The following is a 23,043-nucleotide window of genomic DNA, read 5'->3' as shown; positions in this document are numbered from 1 at the left end:
TGCCTTGGAAATGTAGGCCTCATGTGTGTCTCATAAAGCTAAGCCAAGCTCTGGATTGTTTCCTTTCCCTGCAACAATGCCCCGAGTGATCAAGGTTAAGAGCCTGCTCCCAGCTCTGCAGAGTTCAGCTTGTCGCCTGAGTGTGCTTGGGGCAATATAGAGAGGCTTATGCACACTGTTGGATACTTCTCTCATTTCAGTAATGCAATGCCTGACAAAAGCAATGGAAGAGGGAGTTTATTCTGCTCACAGTTTGGTCCATTGTGCTGTGGAGATCCTAGAGGCAGAGGTGCAAGGCAGCAGGTTGCACGGCAACCACAGCCAGGAAACAGAGAGAGGTGAATGATGATGCCCGACTCTCTTTTTTAAGTCTAGAATCCTAGCCCATGAGGTGATGTCATACTCATTTGGGGCAGGTCTTCTTACCTCTTTAGCCTAATCCAGATAAGAGGTACCCAGAGGCTAATTTAAGATAGTCACTCATAAGCACACCCAGAAGGTAATCTATGTGACACTAGATCTCATCAAGTTGAATATCAGCTTTAGTTTGTGGGAGAACTCGAGGTATTGGGATGTATGCAGAGTTCCTGGGGGCCCACTTAGACTTCTAGCAGGAGCATCTGCCATGGGGCAGTCTAGGAGGTGTGTGCCTGAGCCTCTTGACAGAGCTTCCAAGGAATCTATCTGGAAGACCAATTGTCCTTTGTTGGGTTCCATGACCCAGTCATTATGAACCCCACCCCACCCCCTTTCCCTGTTCTTAGCTAGCCCCGGGCTATTTATTCAAGACAAGGCATCAGTGTTTGAGTAGGGGAAAAAAAAAAAAAAGAACCAGGTCTGTTGGGCTCCCACATGACTAGGAAACCAGGCATTCATTATGTTCTTGTTTTCCCTCGTGGAAGAAGTCACGGCTGGAGGAGGCTCTTGTCACTGAGTTCTGCAGATGGGGACAGGTCTATGAGACAGTGAACCTGCCTGATCTGCTCTCCCTGCTAGGCTTGTTCCTTTTTTTATTTTTTTCCCTTACTCTAATGAGGTATTGGAGCCTCTCTGCTAAGCCCCCAATCCTCCACAAAGGCACCCATATGCATGGGTGGTTGCCAAACTCAGTGTGTCTGTGGGATGCTGAGGGCTGCGGTCTCCTGCTGTGCCCATGTTGGCAGTGTCTCTCCGTGTGTTGGTTTGTGAGTCACAAGATGAATGGCTACTCTTTACTTGTGTCTTACTAGTCTTCTTTAATTCTGATTGTTTTCGTTTGAAATTGCATACATACATTTATAATTTACAGGATCCAGATGTTAAAACATCAGACAGGAAGATTTTTCTTAGTGGGTAGTGGAGGTCCATGCCTATAAGCCCAACACTTTGGCCACTAAGGCAGGAAGATCATGAGTTCAAGACCAATCTGGGCCACACTGACAGTTCTCGGCTAGTTTGGGTTAGAATGAGATTTTATCTCAGACACAATAAAACAAAACATAATTCATTTTCTTTTTACTGAGAAAACTAAAGACTTCATACTTATCCTAAAATAACACAAACACAGACACACACACACATTCACACACACAGACACACACACACCCCCATGCATACACACACACACACACTCACACACACACAGACACATAGAAACATATACACACAGACACACAGACACACACACAGAGACTCACACACACAAAGACACACACACTCATGCACACAGACACACACACACTCACACACAGAGAGACAGACACATACACACACAGACACACACTCACACACACACACATACATCTAAGTGAACAAATTCTCTTTTTTTGTTTTGTTTTGTTTTGTTTTGTTTTGTTTTGTTTTTCGAGACAGGGTTTCTCTGTGTAGCCCTGGCTGTCCTGGAACTCACTCTGTAGACCAGGCTGGCCTCGAACTCAGAAATCCACCTGCCTCTGCCTCCCAAGCGCTGGGATTAAAGGCGTGCGCCACCACCACCCGGCCAAGTGAACAAATTCTGAAGCTTTGTGGATTAGCGTCTTACTGAGCTACTAAAATTTTGAAATACATCTAATTATAATGTATCAACAAGCCAATACTATTGTAAATTTTGTTAGATATCGATATTAAATGTGCATAGTTCAGTATTTTAATAGTACTTATTCCTAGGAAGAACACACAATTTCCTGGTATCTTTAATACTATGTGACAAACATACCTTCTTATTTTTCTATTTTTCTGCCTGTTGGTTATGTTTGAGTGGTTTGTTTGTTTGTTTTGGGTTTTTGGACTTTGGGGGTTGGGAGATCTTTTGGTGTTAATTTGTTTTATTTTGCCACTTTAAAAGCTGTTAGACAAGCCAACATGCAGGATCGTGCAACCTGTCATAATCCTCTGCTTCCTGTCCAGCAAAATCTGGTTGTTTTCTGCCACCCCAGCATCCTTTAGCCAGTGATACTGGAGCTGGCTCCTCCCTGCAGAAATCTTATGAGCCTATGGCTACACACAAGGTAGGCTGGAATCTGATGCAGAGAGGGAATCCTACCACTGGAGGCTAGTCCATGGTTCAGAGAAAGGAGAGAGGGAAGAAGAAAGAGAGAAGAGAGGGAGAAGGAGGAAGAGGAGGGAGGGAAAGCTGGGTCATCCCAGTTCTGAAAGTGGGCAGCTGATAAACATCAGGAGCAGTGCACCCCCTTGTGGCTATTTTCAGGATTGCAGAATGGGTGGCTAAAGATCAATATTTCATCCCAAACACTTTTTATATAAGGCTTTAGACTAGTGTTGGTGGGTTTATTGTTAAATGTCACCTGACTGACTAGGTTTTACTCAAAGGAGCCAAGGACTGTAAAATCCATTAGTATAAGCTTTTTCTTGTAAAGACTTATTTTTAATACTAGATTTTCTGTAGTTTGCTGTGGCCATGTCAAAGGAAGCAGCATGACTCTAGGTCATCTGTGTCCTTCATGTGCACAGTGGTGCCACAGAGGAACGAAAGCCAGTTGGCTCTGCATATTAAGTCAAATGACATGAAGTCTCCATTCTATTTCACACACGAGAGACAACTTCTTATTGTCTCAGAGAGAGCCCACCCCATCACCAAGCACCCTGGTCCTGGCCACCTAGCTTGCATTCTTCCTTCCCTGAAGCTCCTTGCTGGTACCCAGGTGACAGTTCAAAGGCCACACTGCAGGAGAGCCTCTGCTTCCTCTGGAGGTTAATCTAGTCAGGTTGACAGGATCTAGAATCACTAAGGAAACAAACAAGCCTGGGGCATATCTGTAGGGTGTTTCCAGACTGAGTTAGCTGAAGTGGGAAAGCTCAATGTGTGCAGCACCACCTCATAGGCTGCTCGCCCCCTTCTCCCCCCCCCCCCCCCCCCCCCCCCCCGTCCCCTCTCCATCTTCCTCCCCCTCTTCATTCTCCCTCCCTGTCCCTCTCCCTCTCTCCCCCGCCCTCTTTCCCCACCTCCCTCTCCTTCCCTTTCCCCTCCCCCTCCTCCTTACTGCTTTTTGTTACAGCAGCAAGAAAAGTGAGGTAACTAAGTGAGCTGCTCTAAACCAGTATTCCCCACCCACCTGCCCATTGATCTCATCAAGAGGGGAGCAAGAAAAGCTAAGGGAAGCCAGACTCTCTTTGTAACAACACAGCCTGCAGTAAAGTTATCCAGTCCCGGCAAAGAAAGAACTCACACAGAAAGGAATCCGGTGGAATGAAGAGATGGCTTAGCAATTACAGAGCACAGACTCCTCTGGCTAGGGATTTGACTTCAGTGCCCAGCACCTACATTATTAGGTGACTTGACAACCACTATAACTCCCACCTCCAGGGACTCCAGGGACTCCAGGGACACCCTATTTTGGCCTGTACAGGAACCTTCACAGGTATGTATATATCCCCCACCACACACACGTAGACACATGTAATTAAAAATAAATAATGTTTTTAAAGAAGGAGGAAGACAAAGAAAAGATGGCCCTGTGATGGGCGATCTTTGTCAACCTGACTTGATTTAGAATCATCCAGGAGACTGAAGCATACTTGCAGATGGGCCCACGAGGGTGCTTCAGAAAGAACTAACTGTGGGGAAAGGTTCACACTACCTGGCTCAAAGGCTGGGACCATGGATGGAATAAAAGAGAAAAAATAAAAAAGTGAACTGAGCAGCAGGATTTGTGTCTGCTCCCTGGATTATCCAGATGCGAAGCAGTTTTCACTTCTACCAAACAGAGCTGTCCCTTCCCCACCACCCGCGTGTCTGTGTTCCCTAGGGCCATGACCCCCTCCTCAAAGGAACCTTTTCTTGCTCCCTTAAGCTGTTTCTTGCCAGGTATTTGGCCACACCTGTAAGAAAAGTAACTAGTTCAACTCCCCACAACTCAAATTTCTCCTTCTAATAAGCCTCATGTTCAACAGGATTTGAATCAAGACAGTTAGTTAAATTATCATTAACTTTTATGGATTATCTAGAATTACCTTCCAGAATGATTTTGAAGGAGAGACTTAAATTTATAGATCATTCTTTGTCCCTCTGGGAGAAAAAATAAACAAAACCAGAACTCACAGAATAGACTCGCCTTGACACATACATTTGTATTTGCAACACATTGTTTTAAAGGATTGTGCCTTTAATCCTAGCGCAAGGGAGAGACAGGTGGATCTCTGTAAGTTCAAGGCTAGCCAGGACTACAGACAGACCTCATCTAAACACACTGTATTATTTGGGGGTTTTAGGATTTTGTTTTTTGTATTTTTAAGAAAGAAAGATTGCATTGTCTCACAGGTAACATTTTCCATTCTAAATGTCACTGCAGAAATAATGACACATACCACACACATGATTAATTGCTGGTAGGGCTAGGAACTTCCTACGTAAAGTCACTTGAATTCCTAAAAATAAGTTTGTTTCCTTTATAGCTTCCTGATTTAAAAAAAAATAAAATTGGGCGGTGGTGGCGCACGCCTTTGATCCCAGGACTTGGGAGGCAGAGGCAGGCAGATTTCTGATTTCTAGGCCAGCCTGGTCTACAGAGTGAGTTCCAGGACAGCCAGGACTACACAGAGAAAGCCTGTCTTGAATAAATAAATAAATAAATATAAAATTGAACTTTTCTTGCAATATTTTCAAAAGAAATGTTTTGGGTTTTGGGTTTTTTGTTTTGTTTTGCTTGTTTCCTGTTTTTATTTGTCTTATTTTGTTTTTTTTTAGCAATTCTGTTTCTCATTGAAGCTGGAGGAAAAACATCCTCAAGAGAAGCCACACTGCATGACAGTGCTGTGTGCATCACACTGATTTGTCATACATTGTTTTACTTTCTGAGAAACTGGCTCTGTGAATATCTGTTGGGTCCGTTTGGTTTATAACATCGGTTAGCTCCAGCACTTCTCTGTTTAGTTTTTGTCTAAGTGACCTGTCTACTGGTGAGAGCAGGGTATTGAAGTCTCCCACTATCAGTGTGTGAGGGTCAATGGGTGATGTAAGCCGTAGAAGTGTTTATTTTACAATCTCGGTGCCCTTGTGTTCAGACATAGATCCTAATAATTGCAGGACCCTCTTGGTGGACTTCTCATTCCTTTGTGCCGAAGACCCGCCTCAGCTTGTTTTGTGGTCCTGAGGAAGGGGTGTTTGTGAGCGGCAGATGAACGACTTAGAGTCAGTGATGGATGCAAGCTGACAGCTCTGTGTTCTACTAGAGACAGATCTCCCTTGCAGACCACAGCCCAGTGTTTTCTTTTGCATCAGCTACTTCCTTAGGATTGCATATCATTTCAGTCATTTACCCCAGGTTCCCTCTGGATTATTCCACGAATCAGAGTTTTGTGACCATAGTCCCTTGACTCTAAAGACAGAGAGAGCCACATGGCCAAAGCCTCTGAGTTCTGCTGCTTGCTAAAGCTGGAACATGATCCCATTGTTCTATTACATCACCAGCTTTCTGTTTTCCAAGTCCTTCATTGCCTAAGGTTGGCTGTCCTGGAACTTGCTCTGTAGACCTTGAACTCAGAGATCTGCATAGCTCTGTCTCCTCAAGGCTGAGATTAAAGGCTTGTACCACCATTCTTGGACCTAAGCTTTTCTTCACCTAAAACTTGTTCTGTCCAAGGCTGACCTTGAACTCAGAATTTGCTTGCCTTTCTCTCCTTGAATTAAAGATGAGTACCACCATGCCTGGGCCTAAGCTTTTCACAGCCACTATTCCTCAAGATCTAGATCACAAGTGTGCCCTCCATTTCTGGATTGTAGTTTATTCCAGATTAAAAGTCCAACTATCCCTTGTTCAACTACAAACACAAACAATAAGCTTAGCTATAGAGGATCTTACCCTGAGATTAAATCTCTTTACCTTCCCTTCTTAATATCTTTCTGACAAAGCTGGCTCATTAGTGCAGGGGTCTCTGTTCTTTCAGGTCAGTGAAGCCCCTCATACAGTTCATATTGCATCCTTGTATTTTGCATAGTTGAGAAATCCTGGAAAGAACAGTTCTTACTTTGATTTATAGATGCTTGAACTCACATTTTCAGAGTTCTTTCCCACAGCCTTAAGCACTTGAGAAGACTCATGCCCTGCTGGCTCTGCTTCAGGGATGGGAACGGTGTTACACCATCCCTTCCTCGGCCATGCCACTTCTGGCACATTCACTACCTCTTCTGATTAGTTTTGGCTTTAAATCTATTTTGTCAGATATTCAAATGGCTGCACCAGCTTATTTCTTAGGTCCATTTGCTTAGAAAGTCTTTTTCAACCCTTTATCCTGAGGTGATGTTTATCTTTGATGTTAAGGTATGTTTATTAGATGCAGCAGAAGTATAGATCTTGTTTTTGCATCTGTTCTCTTAGTCTGTGCCTTTTTATTTGAGAATTGAGACTATTGTTGGTGTTGAGCGTAATCAATGACCAATAATTGTTTATTTCTGTTACTTTTGTTGATGGTGGTGGTGGCAGTGTGTGTGTGTGTGTGTGTGTGTGTGTGTGTGTGTGTTCCTTTTTTGCTGGTGTGAATTATTTACTTCTTGTGTTTTTTGGATGTAATTAATGTCTTTAGGTTGTAGTCTACTTTCTAGCATCCTCTGTAGGGCTGTATTTGTAGATGGATGTTGCTTAAATTTGGTTTTTATCATAGAGTGTCTTATTTTCTTTGTCTAAGGTGATTGAAAGTTTTGCTGGGTTTAGTAGTCTGGGCTGGCATGTGTGGTCTCTTAGAGTCTGCAGCACATCTGTCCTGGCCCTTCTGTTTTTTTAGGGTATTCACTGAGAAGTCAGGTGCACTTCTGATTGGTCTTCCTTATATGATACTCGATCTCTTTCACTGCAGCCTTTAGTATTCTCTCTTGTTCTGTATGTTTACTGTTTTGATTATTATGTGACAAGGGTTCATTCTATTTGGTATTCTGTAAGATTTTTGTACATTTATAGGCATCTCCTTCTTTAGGTTAGGGACCAAGTTTTTTCTATGATTTTGTTGAAAATATTTTCTGTGCCTTTGACCTGGGATTCTTCTTCTTCCTCTATTCTTTTTTTTTTTTTTTTTTTTTTGGTTTTTCAAGACAGGGTTTCTCTGTGTAGTCCTGGCTGTCCTGGAACTCACTCTGTAGACCAGGCTGGCCCTGAACTCAGAAATCCACTGCCTCTGCCTCCCAAGTGCTGGGATTAAAGGCGTGTGCCACCACTGCCCTGCTATTTCTATTATTCTTAGACTTGGTCTTTTCATAGTATCCTAAATTCCTTGAATGTTTGTGCCAGGATTTTTTAGATTTAACATTTTTTTACCAAGATATATAGATATAGATATAGATATAGATATAGATATAGATATAGATATAGATATCAGATTTTCGTGCCTGAAAGTCTGTCTTCTTTCTCATATATGATGTTGGTGAAACTTGCCTCTCTAGTTTCTGTTTGATTTCCTATATTTTTATTTCCAGTTTGCGCTCAGTTTGGGTTTTCTTTACTGATTATATTTCCATTTTCAGGTCTTGAATAGTTTTATTATTTCCTTCCCCTGTTTGTGTTTTCATAGATTTCTTTAAGGGACTTGCTAATTTCTTCTTTAAGGACCTCTATCATATGCATCAAATCAAGGTGATTGTAAGATTTTTTTTTTTAATGAATGAATGAATAATCTAGCCACTAGCGTAAAGGTTAAAAACTGAACTGTCACTTATACCTGCTGAGAGAAGGAAAATCAGTTTTCTCCATCAGAGTGACACTGGGTATGTCATTCCAGGACTGGCCTTATGTTCAGGAGTAGTTAACCAACATATAACTGGACTCTACAGTTTTGTGTGTGTGTGTGTGTGTGTGTGTGTGTGTGTTGTGGCTTTATTTGGTTACAGTATGGTGGGCTTGGAGGTGGGAGATGTTGTTGTATTGGGGTTTTATTTTTTATTTATTTATTTTTTTTTTGAGAAAAAAACATAAAGTTGGGTGGGTAGAGAGGAAGAGAGGATCTGGAAGTGCTGTGCCAGGAAACGTTTGCGAACCCTAAAACACCACCAAGGAGCCGTTTCTGATGTAATGATAGCATTAGGGTCTCTTTAGTACAAGCTTGGGCTTGGGCTCGCCTCCAACCCAACCCTGACACAGCAAGACGAGTAGAGAAGGCAGAGAAGCCTCATACTCTCGGCAGGACAAGTTCTTATAAGAAAATAGGAACAAGTAAGGGGGTGAAGGAGAGGGTGTCAAGTCTGACAAGCATCTTAATAGAATGACTATAAGTCGACAGGTGGGTGCTCTGAAGCAAGACCGTATACAATCACAAACAGTCTGAAAGTAGTACATCTGAAACAATCAGACTAATCTTTAACTCTGGCCAAGAATAAGCCGTGGGGTCCTTCCTGGTACATAGTTGGGTACAGTTTGGGGTCTGCTGTAGGTCAAGTTGTCAGGCTTTTCTTTAAGATGGAGGCTGGTCTCAAGATGGAGTAGGTTTGGCCTCTCAGAAGAAGTTAAAGGAGGAGAAATATGATCAAAATATTGTTAATTTAAAATGCTTTAAATTTAAAAATTAAAAATAAAGAAGATAAATAGATAGGCTTTAGGAGATTATAAATTTTGTATATAATAAAACTTTGAAAATAGTATACACATATGCAATAATAATTTCAATTGAACTAAAAAGAGAGAGGAGGGAGAGAGGGAGGGAAGAAGAGTAGGAGAAAGAGAGACTATCTCTGAAAGTGGGGTTACTCCTTTCCAATTTCAGGCCCAAGCGTATTTCACACAATGTGTCCCCCAAGGACATACCCCGAACTCTGTGACAGAGAACAGCAAAACAGCCTGAAAATTCAAAGTGCACCCTTGAGAAAGCTGGAAAGGGAACCACTTCCAACAGAAGTGACTATTGTTTATCCCATGATGTAAAAGAGCCTACAGCAGAAAACAGAACTGGAAGTTCAGCCATGGGATGCTCAGACATGGAGTGAAAGTTCAGTTAGGAACTCTGAGAGACTGCTTCTCCACTCAGCGCCTACTGGATGTTGTGAGCAGCAGGCTTGATGATGTCATCCTTGTTTTGTTCTTTTACTTGGGAGTCCCACCCTAGAAATCGCTCTACTCTGGGGACTCTGGGATTATGTTGGTAACTCCAGATGGCTGCTTTACAGTCCCAAGGTGATTTCTGTGGGTTGTGTTAAATGCCTGATTTGATGATGTGTTGCTCTCTGTCTACCTATCTATAGATCTATCTATCTATTCATCCATCTATCATAAGCTTGCTCTTATCAGAATGCAAGGGATTCACCAAGGTTTTTTGGGTTTTTTGTTTGTTTGTTTGTTTGTTTGTTTGTTTTTTTCCGAGACAGGGTTTCTCTGTGTAGCCCTGGCTGTCCTGGAACTCACTCTGTAGACTAGGCTGTCCTGGAACTCAGAAATCTGCCTGCCTCTACCTCCCAAGTGCTGAGATTAAAGGTGTGCGCCACCACTGCCTGGTGGGATTCACCATGTTAAAAGATACACTCTAAATCTCTACTGAGTGAAATTAAATGCAACCACAAGGTATTGGAAGTCACCCTCCAATGAGGAGGGCTTGTGTTCTATAAGTGTTGCTGAAGGGTTGGAGAGCAGCCAACCCTTCTGCCATGCCTGACACAACTGATGCAGACACTGAGGCCAAGGACATTGATGACAATGGATTCTGTCACCTCACTTACTCCCTTAATTTGGTTTTCTTTTTATGTGTGGAATGAGCAGGTCTGAAACTCTGGCCGTGGTTTTCAGTCTGAGAAATTCCATTCAAATTGACCTTGGAAGATCATTTCCATATTGTCAATCAGAGCCACTCAGCTGTTCTATCTTCTCTCCGGTTTCTCTCTCTCTCTCTCTCTCTCTCTCTCTCTCTCTCTCTCTCTCTCGATTGATTTTATTTATATTTATGAGTACACTGTAGCTGTCTTCAGACACACCAGAAGAGAGCATCAGATCCCATTACAGATGGTTGTGAGCCACCATGTGATTGTTGGGAATTGAACTCAGGACCTCTGGAAGAGCAGACAGTGCTCTTAACCGCTGAGCCATCTCTCCAGCCCATCCCCCCACCCCTTGTTGATCGTGGGGCTCTCCTCCTGGAGCCCTGTGTGAGAAGAGCCCTGACAACATCTGCTCCACTGATTCTCACATGTCTCACTTCCCTCCTTTTAGCTCCAGGGTTTATTGTGCCCTTGACCCCCTAATTTGCCACAGCAGTGGCCAGGCTCCTGCTAGGGCTACAAGCTGTGAACCCTAGAGGTGACCCTGCTGCTAGACATGGATGGCTATGCACTGGCCAGCACACAGAAGCCATGAAGCACACTTGTTTACAAAAGATGTTTCCCTCAGAACAAAGTGATAGGGTTATAGGGGGATTCCCTGTCAAGACTAACAGTGAACCGTATGACTGAAAGGTCTTAAGAGGCCTAATTCTTGTTCAGGGATTTCTTTTATGGAGTTCAAAAGGAGAATGTCTTAGGGTTTCCGTTGCTGTGACGAAACACTACTTTGAGAGAAAAGGGTTTATTTGGCTAACTCTTCCACATCACAGTCTGTTTCAAAGGAATCAGAGCAGAAACTCAAACAGGGCAGGAACCTGAAGGCAAGAGCTGCTGCTGAGGCCAGAGAGAAGTGCCGCTTCTCAGCTCTCGCCTTAAGGCCTCTTCAGCCTGCTTTCTTATGGAATCCAACCCCAGAGGCCAGGGAAGGCATCACCCACAATGGCTCCCACACCAATCACTGATTAAGAAAATGCCCTACAGGTTTGTCTACAGCATCATTTTATGGAGGTTTTTTTCTCATGTGAGATTCCCTCCTCTAAATTGAAGTCTGTGTCAGGTTGACATAAAACTAGACAGCACAGAGGGCTGGTTACTAAGGGGAGGAGCCAGCACACAGAGGCTGGTTACCAAGGGGAGGAGCCAGCACAGAGGGCTGGTTACTAAGGGGAGGAGCCAGCACACAGGGGCTGGTTACCAAGGGGAGGAGCCAGCACAGAGTGGTTGATTACTAAGGGAGGAGCCAGTACGGAAAGCCTGGCTACTAAGGCAGGTAATTTAGGTCATTCTGTATTTTGAATGAATATTTCAATTGTTTCTTACTGTTCATGTCACTACCCATAATGCATCTGACTTTATATATCCAATTATGCATAGGCATAAGACAGCAAATATAAGCTTCTCCTTAAAAGGTTACTTAAAAACACAGTTTTGCATTACAGGGCATGCAATGTACTGGTTTAGGATCCAGTTCAAGTCAGATTGGCTTGTCTATTCTTCATACCCAGATACTTTGGGAGTACACTTGAGTATATTAGTCAGGGTTTTCCAGAGTCACAGAATGTATGGAATGTCTCTCTATATTGAGGGAATTTATTGTGATGACTTACAGTCTGGAGTCCAACTAACCCAACAATGGGTCACTGTGAATGGGAAGTCCAGGAATCTAGTAGTTTCTCAGTCCCACAAGGCTAGTTGTTTCAGCTGGCCTTCTGTAGAAACAGATTCCAACAGATGTGCTGGCAAGGAAATACAAGCAGGAGAAAAAGAACAAACCTTCCTTTTTCCTTAATGGAAGCCTCCAGCAGAAGGTGTGGCCCAGATTAAAGGTGTGTACCACCACACCTGGATCTGGAATTGCTGTGTCCCAGGCTAACCTTGAACACAGAGATTTCCTTGCCTCAGTCTCCTGGGATTAAAGGTGTGTACTACCTTGCCTGGGCCTAAGCTTTTCAAGGCCACTATGCCTCAGATCTCCAAGTCAAGATCCAGGTCAGAAACTTGTGTCTTCCAGCCTCAAGATCTGGATCACAGGTGAGCCCTCCAATTCTGGATTGTAGTTCATTCCAGATATAAGTTGACAACCAGAAATAGCCACCACAATCTACCCCTTGTCAACTTGACATAAATCATATCTCATATCCAAATGAAGCAATAACCAAGTCATAAATACACCTAACATGATATAACTATTCCTTGTACAATCACAAACACATAAATTTAGAATAGGTCAATGTCCCTTAGAAACATTCTTTTAGTATCTCAACTTAAATACTGATTGGTGTGAAAAGAAATTGGAAGAAAGCACAAATATCTATACAAATGTGTTCTTAACTAAATAAAATAGATGCATTCCCATTACTTTATAACCCTTGTTTCTGCAACTGGTCACATGGCCTTACCTTGTATTTATAACTACCTCCCTCTACTACCCATTCTGTATTTCTTCCATCCTTTGCAAGCACCTCAGCAGGTCTTAGCCCTTTTCGTGGAGGAGTGACCCATACCTTCATTCCTGATGGGTCGGTGTCCTTTGTCATCCTACTTAGATAAAGCTGTTGTAGTTTCCCATTGACTTTTATCACAGGACATGGTAGTACTAAGAGACATGCTAAGGGATCTCCTGCACTCCAGACATAATCCTGCTTACCTCCATTGTGGAGAGCCAATCCAATTTCCCCATGGTAATCTGATCTATCATCCCTCCTAACACTGTTACTCCTTTCCTGGCCTGTTGGTTTAAGGGCATTAGAGGGCCACAATGACCAGAGGGAAGTCTGAGTTTCCAGTTCAATGGAATGATTGTTGTGGCTCCTGGTAGGAGCACTCCCCCCCTCAGGAACCAAAACTTCTAGGCCAGCAGAACCTAGTGTTGTGGGGACAGGAAGCAAGAACTTTCCTACAGGGTTACTAGGAATGATAGTGAGTGGAACTCTTTCCTTTTCCACCCCCTGACTCCTGGACCCATGGATCCTGGCTATGGGAGAAACTGCACCATATATCAGATGCTGATTCAAAGCTCATACTGCCTTCTGAAGAACTCTGCCCCAGCTGCTGCCATCTAATTGACACTGTACCTGTGTCTTCAAAAGGCCATTCCATCTTTCTATCAGACCAGCTGCTTGAGGATGATGGGGAACAGGATAAAACTAATGGATTCCAGATTGTGGGCCCACTGTTGCACTTCTCTGGCTGTGAAATGAGTTCGTTGGTCAGAAACAATACTGTGTGGAATACCATGACAGTGGATAAGGCATTCTGTAAGTCCATGGAACTGGCAGAACCATTACCTACCACCAGGCTGCTGGCTGGTCACCTCAAGGAACGGTGCCATATCTGGGGCTTAGTGTTGGTCTCTGCTGTTGGCAGATCTGGTACTCAGTAGCAGCTGTAGCCAGGTCAGCCTTGGTGAGTGGAAGTCCATGTTGTTGAGCCCAGGCATAACCCCCATCTTGGCCACCATGGCCACTTTGTTCATGGGCCCATTGAGCAATGACAGGGACAACTGGGGAAAGAGGCCGACTGTCCACAGAATAGGTCATCTTATCAACTTGATTATTGAACTCCTCAGCTGAAGTCACCTTTGTGGTGACCATTTACATGGGATACAAATATTTTCACATCCTTTGCCCACTTGGAGAGATCTCTCCACACACTTCTTCCCCAGATGTCTTTCTCACCAATTTTCCAATCGTGATTTTTCCAAGTCTGTGACCATCCAGCCAACCCATTGACTACAGCCCATGAGTCAGTGAAAAGTTGTACATCTGGCCATTTCTTCTTCCAAACAAACTGTAATACCATGTGTACTGCCCAAAGGTCTGCCTACTGTGAAGATTTTTCTTCACCTCTATCTTTCAGGGTTGTCCCAGAAAGCGGTTGTAATGCTGCAACTGTTCACTTGTGGGTGGTGCATGCATAACGTGCAGAGCTGTCAGTAAACCAGGTCCTTGTCTTCTCTTCTTCAGTCAGCCGATCATAGGGAACACCCCCATGAAGCTATAGGCGCATGCGTGGCAGCAGATGGCATTATAACAGGAGTAGAAACCATAGGCATTTGAGCAACTTCTTCACGTAACTTGCTTGTGCTTTCAGGACTTGCTGGGGCCCATCATGTATACACCATTCTCATTGATAATAGACTGCTGCTATTGACTTGGGAGGGTCTGATAACACCCAGCTCATGATGGGCAGTTCAGGTTTCATGGTAACTTGATGTCCTATTGTCAAATGTTCAGTTTCCATTAAGGCCCAATAGCAGGCCAAGAGCTGTTTTTCAAAGGGAAATAGTTGTCTGCAGATGATGGTAGAGCTTTGCTCCAAAATCCCAAAGGTCTTTTCTGTGACTCACCTACAAGGGCCTGCCACAGGCTCCAAACGGCATCTCTATCTGCCACCGGCACCTCAAGTACCATCCGCTCTGCTGGATCATATGGTCCAAGTGGCAAAGCAGCCTGCACGGCAGCCTGGACCTGTTGAACAGTCTTCTCCTGTTCCAGGCCCCACACAAAGCCTGCAGCTTTCTGAGTCACTTGGTAAATGGGCCTGAGTAAAACAGGAAAGTGAGGAATTTGTCTCCAGAACCCAAACAGACCCACTAAAAGTTGTGCTTCTTTCTTCATAGTGGGAGGGTCAGGTGCAATAACTTATCTTTCACCTTAGAAGGAATATCTCTGCATGCCCCACACCACTGGACTCCTAAGAATTTCATGGGTGTAGACAGTTGCTGAATTTTGGTTGGATTTATTTCCCATCCTCTGATACACATGTGTTACCAATGAGTCCAAAGTAGTTGCTACCTCCTGTTCACTTGGTCTACAGAGGGTAATGTCATCAATATAGTGCACCAGTGTGATATTTTGTGGAAGAGACAATCAAGATCCCTTCTAACTAAGTTATGACATAAGGCCGGAGAGTTAATATATCCATGAGACAAAACTGCTGAGCTTGCCAACTGAAATTGAATTGCTTCTGGTGGTCCTTATGGACAGGAACTGAGAAGAAAGCATTTGCTTGATCAATAGCTGCATACCAGGTACCAGGGGATGTGTTAATTTGCTCAAGTAACGAAACTACATCTGGTACAGCAGCTGCAATAGGAGTTGCTACCTGATTTAGTTTTCAATAGTCAACTGTCATTCTCCATGATCCATCTGTCCTTTGCACTGGCCAGATAGGAGAGGTAAGGGAGATTTGATGGGAACGACCACTCCTGCATCTTTCATGTCTTTGATGGTGGCAGTAATTTCTGCAATTCCTCCAGGAATACAATCCTATCTAAATTTGATCTTCAGCAGGGGTGGGTGTTCACTCTGATTCAAGTGGCAAGGTGAACTCCTTTTGTAAACTTTATAACATTTGTAAATCACCAAGGCAGGCCCCTCCTCCAGGCCTCTCTAACTGCCCAGCTTCTGTAACTGTCACAAAATTCATCTCCAGACCCTCAATAGGACCCACCCAGATTATGTTAACCTTGGAGATGAACTGTCTGAACAAAAGCCACCAATCCCTGAATAGGAAAACCCACCAATCCCCGAGTTTCCCAAGCTCAGGACTTGAAATTCCACCAACCCTCACCCTGGAAATATCTAGAAAGTTCCACCCCTTAAGAAATCTAATACGAAGGTTCAGATCTTTTTCAGTGTCTTTGCTCAGATCCCTGCTGTCATCCAGAGGCAGCCACCGCTGGAGTCATCTGGACACTCCCAATAAGTCCCTTTCATAAGGTTTGCTGCTTGATGTGTCTCTCAACAGAAAAAGCCGAGAAGCAATGAAAAAAAGTAAAGAAGTGGAGCAGAGCTGAGGCTCCTGAGCTCTGCAGCTCAGCTGGGAATCCCCTCCCCCAGGAGTTGCAATGCCTCTGCCTCAGAGGCAGCTTCTTCTCTGAGCTGTATGGTTCCTGGGATCCCATGTCAGGATGCCCTTTCACTGGGACACTGTCCACCTCGGAGGTGTGTGGGTTTGGGGCTTCCAAGTTGTGGGACACCAAACTTGTTCAGAGATGGAAGTGCACGTAGCCTACGCAGGATGGGGTTGCAAAGTGCATTGTTACAAGGAGTGCCTAACCCGGTACTAAATGGGGTCCCAGCATACTAAACAGTCTCCTATGCTTACCTGCCTCAAAAACTCTAGCTGCGGGATGAGTTAACCTGCAAGGGTTTCTAGCCCTTATACCAGCTATACTCAGATCCACCCGGGACATCTGGGAGCATGACAGGAATAGAGAAAACCCTAACCCGTCTGATTATTTCTTAAAGCCTCTGAGCAGGTGAGAGGGATGTTTCCTTCACTTCAAAGACACTTCATTTCTTATTTGGCCCCATAGGAAAGTCAGTCAGACTCCCTGCTATGGCACACCTTTAAGGATCAGAGAAAGTCTCATCCAAAAAAAAAAAAAAAAAAAAAAAACAGGCTAACTGACGCCTTGAGAAAATTAAGGTTACTTCAACTGTTCAACTGGTTCCTGTCTGCTGTTCCTGTCTCTGTCTCTCTGTCTCTTGTTTGTTTTTTGTTGTTGTTGTTTTTTCTCTTGTTGTTTTTTTCTCTTATAGCCCTGACTGGCCTGAAGCTTGTAGACCAGGCAAGCCTCAAACTCCACAGAATTTACCCACCTCCTAAATGGGATTAAAAGCATGCACTGCAATGCCTACCTCTATATATGATTTAAAGGAGTGGATCTATGTTAATAAGTTTAAAAATGCCAATAACTAATATTTTACATCTTTCTGACAATTTTTAACCTGCAGTTGTGGCATTACAGTATGAGAACCGTGTCTCATACTGCCTTTGTTCTCCTCCCCACCCCCATATAAAATAAAAAACCAACCAAACGCCAAACAAGAACAGGTTTTTCAAGGTTCTTATCTTGTTCTATTTAAAACTAAAAGGGGTGGGGGGGGGAGGAGCGTCTTAGAACCAAATTGTTTCCTGCTCAGCCTGCTTTGAGCCTCATCAACCCTTAGGGTAGGGTGTGTCTTAGCCAGTCTTAGAGATGTTGCTACTTTGTTTTTAAGAATCAAGTTTTGGTGCTGGGCAGGCTTGGCCTGAGCCTTTAATCCCAGCACTTGGGAGGCAGAGGTAGGCGAGGCGAGCCTGGTCTACCGAGTGAGTTTCAGGACAGCCAGGGTTATAAAGAGAAACCCTGTCTCCAAAAAAAAAAAAAAAAAATCAAGTTTTGGGAAGCATCTGTTTTAGGTGCAGGAGGGAGGGACCCATAAGATCAACAGTCCAATTCAAACACAGACAAAAGATGTAATTAATTAGAACTACAAGAGGGGACAACAGAACCCCAGACACCCCCAGTGAAATAGTTCATGCTGGTGAAGACCCCCATACTCGGGAGACCCTTCCTCAAGCCTCCGGAATCGCGACCACCCAAAGATCACAAGAAACCATACCTGGATGCAATCAGCAGAGGTTTATTAGGGAAAGAGCTGGCAGCCAGCGGTCTGACCAGGTACTCGCGCTGGAGTCAAGGTCCGACCCCCTCGGCCAGTCCTTGGAGGGTTTTAAAGGGAAAAACCACAAACCAGGGGAGTGGGATGGGGTTGTTAAAGATACAAAACATGAAAACAGTGGAACAATTCAGAGGTATTCACTCTAAATGATTAGTGTCATGTGGAAATCGCCCTGCATTCTTCTCAAAAATGTGGTTTTTACCATGCCATTGTGCCCTATCCGGCCATTTCAGATTGCTATCTTTACTTTTTCCGGCTATAGGGCTAGGGCCCCACCTAGGTGGTAGCATCTTTATCTGTAATCAGGAATGCCTTCCTGCCTTGGGCGAGGCTTGAGGAATGTAATCCAGCAAGTGTCCTTCACCTGGAATGTGAAGGCCTGAAATCTTATTTTCAGTTCTGTAAGGCAAAAAATCTACACATATTTCATAAAATGGCCTTTATAATTTTTCACTCTACATTCCTCACTTTTTCCGATTTGGCTATGTTTTTAATCATAAAAACTCAATTATTAATAAGTCTATTCTCACCCCACTTTTTCCGATTAGGATCTTTAGAAAAGTTTAAACTCCAGTGTCATCATAATTACCATTTTCTTGACCCAAAGTCTTATATTGGTGGCGCAACACAAAAAGCTGAACAGCATTTATCCTTTCTCTAACAAAAGTTACTAATCTATTTTAAATGTAGGGGCCTATGGTTAAGAGCAAAAGTAAAATCACAAGGGGTCCAGCAAGGGAGGATTGAACCAACTCTCGAATCAAAGTTGCGGTGCATCTCTATCTTGTCTCTGGTCTAACTTTTTTCTGAATTTACTCTCTGGTCACTCTTGAATGGTCTACATAATAGTAACATTTTTTCTTAGAGCAGCACACAGACTTTCTCCTTTAAGAAACAGCAAGTCTAGTAACAACTTAACTTTGTTACTGACTGTTCTAGGGCTCTCAAATCCACATCAGTGGCAGCTCTCAGCTGATGAAAATAATGAGGTGTCTGTATCAATGTAGTTACACCTGTCTCTATACCTATGGCCACTCCTAGTCACAATGTAACAGCTAGAGTCAAGGAAAATAGGCTCTTTGCAGAATCATCTAGGGTGTATCTCAAACTCAGTTCAAGAGTACCTGCGGGATCTAGATGGACAAGTACACAATAATCTTTGTTTTCATCAAAGATAGCAGTGGAAACACATGGTGTTAACCCGGAGCTGTAAGTCTACCATTTATCAATTTTAGGCAATAGGTATCTGTTAGCAGGGGTTCTTGGGCTCTATTCTATTGACTAGGGGTTTCAAAACATTTCCTTTTCTTTGTAGCACACTTTCAAAGTTGTCTTCTGACTTTTCCACATTTTGTGGCACATAGCTGTCTACATATACATAAAATCACATATATAATAAAGAGAAATTGCAAAAGGAACAAATCTATATAACTCTAGATTCACATTTCAACTTCAATCTTGTAATCACAAGCTGTCATTTAACCTTGGGTGTACACACACTAAGTCCCACCCTCCAAGGCAGCATTTTCCCTGTGCCTCTGGGTGGTCTCAGGAGTCAAGGCCTGCTGCTTCTTTAGCCTTGTAGAATAGCAGAAGACCTGGAGCCAAAGAGTAGGGGGTTGTTCAGGCATCTGGATCTTCTCCAGTTGGCATCAGTCACAGGTGGTGATGGTGAACTTCAAGGAGGTCGGATAGTCCACAGCACCAGGAACAGTCTTTTAGTAGCCTGAAAAATCATTTCTCACACAAAATGGGCATTCTGGGTATGGAGCAAGAACAAGGGACACTCTAGCCAGCGCCAGTTCCCAAGGGTAGTTTAATTTTAGGGTCCTGTATATTCTCTCTACCTGTCCTGAGCTTTGGAGACAGTATAAACAATGGAGCTTCTATAATCTCTGACAATTCCTGACTTACCTTAAAACTGCTATCTGATCTAATTACCTAGGACACTTTAAACCTCGAGAAGGTCCCTATTCTAGGCTGTTTTCTCCTAGGCATTTCTTATCTATTCTAAGTCTTATTATTTCTCTGGCTCAGAACCTAAGGTCCCTTATACGCTTTAAGTCTCTTGGCTGCTTGGTTGCACTCATATCTTAAGAGTCCATCTGTGTGTTTAGCCTGGTAAATCCTTTGCTTTCTGGGGAGTATAGTTCTCCCTTCTTGTGTCCGCCATTGTCTATTTTTCTCTAGGTAGTATCTGGCAGGATGGCTAGCAATCTGAGTTCTTTTTCTTACTCTGTGCTTTAAGTGAGGCCATCTCTTAGGCCCACAACTGGAACAGGCTGCCGTATCAAGACACTTGATCTGTCCGGTTATTGCCTCAGGCCACTGAGTCTCCTCCCTTTTGGTGTCCTGGGCAACGAGTACTCACAGTTGCTGGCTTCATCAGTGTTTCCTCTCTTGGCATATAGCCTTGCAGGCATGGACTGTGGCAAAAGCATACCTGTTGTCCATGCAGATGTTGGTCTTCTTGTCAGCCCCAAGTTCCAAGGTTGTTCTCTGCACCGATGATCTCAGGGGTAGGGAGTCAGTCCAGATGACATTTGTGTCCACCACAGTAGCGCTGGCTTGTCTCTGACCAGCATGGAGAAAACTGCTCCCGTCTGTAAAGCACGTTACCTCGGCTCCCGGCTGGAGTCAGTAGGAGGAGCCTTTCCTCTACCCGTGAGTTCTTGTCAGTTAGTTGCAGCCTGTCTGGATCCCAATCCTGGGGAGTAAGTCTCAACCCGACAGAGGGTAGGAACAGTCTAGGATGACCATAAATGAATGGGATACCCAGCCCATCTCTTAGTCCACCATTTTCGGGTAGTCCATAAATATATTTTGGCCCATTGGCCTGGAGGAGGACCCTGTCTATCTTAATCACTGTCTTCACACAGAGCTAATATCTTCACCATCTGGGATGTTTTTCAAGGCCTGGGATTTCTTGGCCCTGGCTTCTATTTGTTAGGCCCCTCTTGGACCCTGAAGCTGGCTCCTTTACTTGCGATGCACACACTGGTCTTTTTCAAAGAGTTTTATCTCTCTTTGATTGGAGTCCCTTTTTTCTGCTTTCTGTAAATTCTTTCCTGTCACCTTTCTCTTTCTTCACCTCTCTCTAGTCTCCTCTATTCCTCTCTATTCCTGTGGACTCACAGCAACTGATCTCTATTCTTCTTCTCTACTCTTTTCTTCTAGACTTACACTAAACCTTCTCTATTCCTCTTCTCTATTCCTTTCTTTTAAATCTTCTCTCACTTGCTATTACCATCAATCATTTTAATATGTAGTATACTTCCTAAATCTTTCAATGACTTATCTTGTAGTCTCTGTAGCCTCTGGAGCCTTGTCTACACTGACAGAATGTCTCTATGAGCTAGTCTAGAAAGGCTGTGGGTAACTTATCTGATCTCTGCTTAACCTCATGTGTCCTGATCAAACTTAGTGGGGTCTCATATAATCTTCTCTCTCAAGACCTATCAGCGGAATCTGGCGTGGGCCTCTGGGTGTCCCTTACCTTCTGTCACATGGAGGTCTCAGTCAAATCTGCTCCAAATTGGCCTGCTGCTGACCACGGCCTGATCAATTGACGGGGCCCCCAATCTGAAGACCAGAACCTGCAAAGGTCTTGTGAAAGCAAGGCTTTTACCTTATTTATTGCTTTGAACTCTGTGTAGACTGATGCATTTGTGAGGCTGCATGACTGCTGTTCACATCACACTAGAAACCACAACCTAATTCAGTCTGTAAACCTTGTCCACAGGTGTAATGTGAGCTCACCTCTGAAGCTCTAAGAAAGAAATCAAATCAGAATGAATAGCCTTATCTATAGCATTTCACAGCAAGGATTATTACAATGTTAAAGGTTTACACAGTATTAACAATTTTTAAAAGGCAACTTGAGTTACATTTGACACTTATTTGAATTTAACTTTTAACAAAATAGAAACTTTGGTAGAAGTGATATACAACAAGAACAACAAAGTAGCACAAGTCTCTACCACTTCTTTAATTTTATCTTGTCAGAACTCTCATCTTTGAACCAAATCTTAATGAAAATCTCATACAAATAATGAAATTGACTCAAACAGTAATGGCTAGAAAATTTATCAAAACTGAAGGATATATATATATATATATTTCTGACTCATATATATATATTTCTGACTCAGGGCAGCCTATAACTTTTAAGCTGTAATTTTAGAAAAAAGCACTCCTTTACGTATTAAACTGGAAAAATCATTATCAACTTCCTTATTACAGAAGCTAAAAAACTGCTGGCCCCCCCCCCCCTTTTTTTTTTCTGCTTTCTGCTGGTGCCTTTCTCCTAGCCACAGAGCAGGGCAAATTATCAGTTTTTCTTGTGTAAATCAAGACTGCCTCACAAGTAAGTTTTAAACTAAATTAAGTAACTCTCAGGTGAACAATCTTGCTGCGGCTGTTTTCTTTTTTATCACCTGGGTTCTCATCTATCTTCATAGGCGGCAGGTGGAAAACCGCCATTTGTTGCACTAGTGACCTCAAGGTACCCAGTACAGCCAGGAATACCAAACTAGGTAGCCGTTACACGCTGTTGCTGTGCGGGGTAACCACGAGTTGTCGCCCGCCAAGTGCGGGGCTGGGTGAGCGGGCTGGGTGAGGGCACCCTCCATGTGCTGTTACCTGAAGCATACCCTACATGAGGTAGGCGGGCTGTAGGAACAGGAACCGCGAGCACGAACCGAGGTAGCTGCCCCTTATTAAAGGACCTGCCCGCCTTTCTGCAGTTGTATTCTTGTACCGGCGGCTTCATTTCTCTCTCTGCCGGCAATCATGTTACCTATTTTTAACTCAAGATGTTTAAGACAGTAGATTAACAGCTAACACACAGATGATTTGCCAAGAAAAGACACACACATATAAAAAAAAACAACACAAATAGCTCACCCCTCTCACGGGTGGTACATAAAACACAGATAGCTCACCCCTGCCACGGGTGGCACAAATAACACTTAACCACATTTGGTTACGACCCCAGGTGGAGAAGGATTCCGCGTCTTCTCCCCAAGTAGGAGCGCTCAGGCTCTTGAAACCTGACGGTCAGATTCCCTGACCCTCTGGAAGGCCTCTCGCCTTCCAAGTAAGACTCCAATAACCAGACAACGCGGTCAGTCTTCACAGATTCAGATTTAACAGATTCAGACAGCTTGGTCAGCCTATGCTGGACCAAGTCTAACAGATTTCTAACATACCAGCAATGAACAACCCAAAAATAGACACACTGCCATGAGAGCATAACAACCACGGTGGCCATTTCTGACCTTTTCTCTCTAGTTTTCATTGTTAACACACAAAAAGACTAACAAAAAAAAAAACCCGTCTCAATCGCCAGTGCCAGCCAAGAGGGAT

The 23,043-nt window shown here is 43.6% G+C and overlaps 1 pseudogene; it reads right to left on the bottom strand.

Annotated features, from left to right (window-relative positions):
• LOC117713766 (uncharacterized) overlaps nt 1–23,043 on the bottom strand; it is a 54,952-nt pseudogene that overhangs the window by 21,628 nt on the left and 10,281 nt on the right.

The sequence above is a fragment of the Arvicanthis niloticus genome, chromosome 8 (genome assembly GCF_011762505.2).
Source record: "Arvicanthis niloticus isolate mArvNil1 chromosome 8, mArvNil1.pat.X, whole genome shotgun sequence".
Lineage (NCBI taxonomy): Eukaryota > Metazoa > Chordata > Mammalia > Rodentia > Muridae > Arvicanthis > Arvicanthis niloticus.
Note: the sequence above shows the minus strand (reverse complement) of the source record. Positions and strands in the feature narration are given on the sequence as shown.